This window comes from Tiliqua scincoides, chromosome 10, assembly GCF_035046505.1.
Source record: "Tiliqua scincoides isolate rTilSci1 chromosome 10, rTilSci1.hap2, whole genome shotgun sequence".
Lineage (NCBI taxonomy): Eukaryota > Metazoa > Chordata > Lepidosauria > Squamata > Scincidae > Tiliqua > Tiliqua scincoides.
Window position 1 is genome coordinate 21,940,260 of NC_089830.1, and position 3,706 is coordinate 21,943,965.

The following is a 3,706-nucleotide window of genomic DNA, read 5'->3' on the forward strand; positions in this document are numbered from 1 at the left end:
ATTCCCCACTTCATGCTCTCCAAGACTACCAGTCCCATCCTGAGTGAGTCAGAATTTTGTAGAAGTAAGGTGCCATTGAAACAAATGAAAAAAGTTCCTGGTTGCCAATTAGACACCCAACTGCTTTTGCTGCAATTATTGTTGTATGATGCATGACTGACAAGACTATCAGCTTCCCTGGCCCACATCTATTTGCTGTGGTATAAGTAGGTTGCACAGAAATCATTGACACTAGGATCAGAGAGTTTGCTTGGATGTATATCAAAATGGGAATTATGACATAAGCAGACAGACCATGTTTGTTACACTTACTGGGTCAGGGTACTCGGAACTAGTGTCTGTAGGTTGATTGTAGACAGGACCACTCTAAATAAAAATAAATATATTCAGCTTCATAAACATAAAGCAAGACATGGAAAACCATGATACAATCCTCTGACACACACACAAAAAAACAATAGTCATACTCATAGGGGTACTTAAACAGAGTAGGGTTGATCCTACATGTTTTAACAGTCATTTATAAAATGAAATTTCATGGAAACCCAGGCTTTGTTTTTGTCCTATTACACCTTAACACACTTTGCACAGGATTTACTACCCAATCTTAAGCCTCCTGCACCCATGGCTCCAGCGGTGTAAAAGTGATGACAGCTGGATCCTATAGGCGCCAGGATACCACCAGAGATCTCCTCGGGGGAAGGGAGCATTTGGTCTCTTACCCTGGGTGGGCAGTAGCCAGCGGCAATAGGTCTCCTCAGCTCCGCCCCCACGTTTGAGCAAGCACAGAGCTGAGGAGACCTGTGTCAAGTAGCCCAGCTTGGGAGGGGGATTAGGATGCAGTGGCAGAGGCTGCCGCCATCTCCACCTCCCTCCCAGGCCTGATCCTTCCTTCTGCCCTTCCTCTACCCTGTTCCACCCACTCCTTGAGATGCCTTACCAATGGCCAATGCTGGAGGAATGCTGGCTGGCCATCTGCGTAGCACTGAGACTCAGTGCATGCTGGTGCTGACCCAGTGCTGGTACTCCCTCCTTCCTAGGTGCCACAAATGTGCTTTACGGCACATTTGCAACACTCAGCACCAGCGCTAAGTAGCAGTGCCAGTGCTCCAAGCCCTCTAAATTATATAAGAAAACCAAAAGGGCAGGCTCTGTTTCCCACTCACAGGTTCAGGTTGTCCTCTTTTCAATAGGTTCTCCCAAAATTCCTAAGGAGAAAAGGCAGAAGTTACATTAAGTAGCAGTTCATCATAACGTTCAGCAGAAATGTGTCCATGATCACTACCCAGAAGATATTTTCTGTCTATGCAATCACACTCAACATCAGCTCAGTTTGTGAACTTAACACAAGGTGTCACTTCAGAATTGCCCAATTTATGAGAATTGCCCAATTGATCTTGTAAGATCCCTTTTTCAGTCATTTCTTTGTTTTAAGGATGCCAATTTTGTACTAGACACTCATTCTCATCAGGTCAACTCTGGGAAGTCAAGTGGTTCTAATGAACAAGGAAAGACTCCTACAGCCATTTTCTCTTTGATATCTTTAAAAAATAGAGATGCCTCATGCATATCTGCATTATAAATTTAAACCCAGTTTCAAAAGGGTCTATTACACAATGAATACGTATATGGATGGTACACCAATGATACACATTATTGTATGTCTTGATGGATCCATGCCCCCTCTTTGGTTTTATCATGAAAACAGACCCAGCAAAAGCAACTAGGCAGAGAGAGGTCACAGAAAGTGTTTCAACCTAAGCAGAGATTTGAAACCAACCGTGTAGTCACTGCACTGTGTGAGTTAAATGCTGATGCACTAGCAATCTGTGCATCTTTTCATTCAGTCATCTTTTCATTCAGTCAAATATGAGACACTGAAGCAGTCAGAGAAAAACTTTTCTTCATATACTTACTCTTATTCTCCTGAAGAATTGCATCTACAAGAGAGAACACATAGATTATTCAGAGGCTCCTTTTTGTGTTTTTCATGACAGGTTCAAGCCCTTTCTAGATCATATCATCAACTTATCAATGCAGTATTTCTAAAATTTATTTTTTGATGATACTGCTACAATTCTAGTTTCACTTTCAGAGCAAAATCCTAGGAGCTCATTGAGCTGGCACAAGTCCCTTGCACTGGCCCAGGAGTGTTGCAAACATGCCATAAGGTATGTTTGTGCCTCCCTGTGAGTTGGCTGAGCCAGCACAAAGATGTGCACCGGCCCACAGAGGCCAAATCTGGCTTTCATATTGACAGGAAGGAGTGAGCATGCTGGCCTCCAAAGGCTGGTGCAGGGGTTTGAGGAGGGTGAGGGGGGGGTGGAATGGGGGCATCTTGGGGTGGGAAAAGGACAGGTTGGTGGGTGGACCAGCCCGGGGAACAGGTGGGACCAGAATCTAGCACTTAGACCAGATCTTAATCCCCATTCCAGGCCTGGTCAGCCTTACATGGGCCACCCGAATTTGTGCCAGCAACTTCACTGGTTCAATTCCAAGTAGCCCCATAGGTCTAGCTAGGGTGTTACTCCGAATTGTGCCCCAGCCTGCACCTAACCTGTACTGGATATAGCTCAGGCCAGTCAGCCTGTCTGTTCCAGCACAGGTTAGGATTCCGCTGTTTTCTAGATAGACTTGATTATTGTACTTCTCTTTTTTGCCAGTCTTCCTTTGTCCTCATTTAACACCACGAATGTCTTTTCTTAAACTTGCAGTTCATCTCAGTTTTCTTACCTGTAAATATGACTGTTTCTTTTTAAATGCCAACTTCCTTTCCCCTACCATGTCTAATTTAAAAATCCCTCTGCTTTCTGACTTTCTTATCAAAAGTGCAAGAAAAAAAATTGGGGAGGAGGGGGGAAAATCATCTTAATTTTGGATCAAGGAGTCACAGAAAGTTTTCATACTCACTGGGTCAGGGAAGCTGTTTTGCTTCTGCAGAAATAAATAAAATAAATAAAGTCATTAACCTTGTTTCCTCAAAAATCATTTAAGTAATCAGCTTTCTAGAATCTCAGGCTTTTTTCAGCGGTCCTATTGCAACCGCAACCATTTGTGTTCAGGTTTCAGCAAGTTTTCATGCATGCCCTATTCCAAAGAAATTGCTCTCTTTCCAAGGCAATATGTAGACTAGTGTAGGGATCTTGCCATTTATCTTTGGGGAGCTGTATCCAAAGGAAATGTTTTGCTAGATTCCCAATCCAAGCTCCACCTGGAGAATTATGCCCACTTTAAGCTAATTAGCTCCTCTTCTTTCCTCAAAAATGACCCAAGTTCTGCCCTGCAGCACTGCTAGACCCCACCACCAGGGTAGCTCATCTGTTCTACCTGCAGAGGTCCTCCTTCCTTCCCTCTCCTGCCAGCAGCTCCTCTCACCACTACAGCAGCACATTGTTCCTCTGCAAGTCTTGGGCCAGCAGCCAAACACCAATCTCAGTGTCTCCATCAGTTTCTGCTCCAGCAGCCTCCAAAGTCCATTCACACATCAGTCCATCAGCAGCTCCAATACTCCATTAGCCATCAGTTCCTCAATCCATCTCTCCAGGTCTCCTTTCCTCCTTCTACAACCCACACCAAACTCTCCCTTCATCAGGTGCTTTTATGCCTGAAGGGCCCTATTGCCTTCAAGTGGCTGCAGCTGTGCAGCACACTCTTTGCTGAATGCCCAGGCCTTACCCTTAAAGGGGCCACTGCTGACACCACATCT

The 3,706-nt window shown here is 44.6% G+C and overlaps 1 long non-coding RNA gene across 1 annotated transcript; it reads right to left on the reverse strand.

Moving 5' to 3' along the window:
* Positions 1–319: 319 nt before the first annotated feature.
* LOC136661258 (uncharacterized) lies at positions 320–2,934 on the reverse strand. The gene is made up of 4 exons (XR_010794932.1): positions 2,911–2,934; positions 1,917–1,940; positions 1,167–1,208; positions 320–366 (listed from the first exon to the last, which is right to left on the reverse strand). It is a non-coding gene; the product is annotated as an uncharacterized lncRNA (long non-coding RNA).
* Positions 2,935–3,706: the final 772 nt, after the last annotated feature.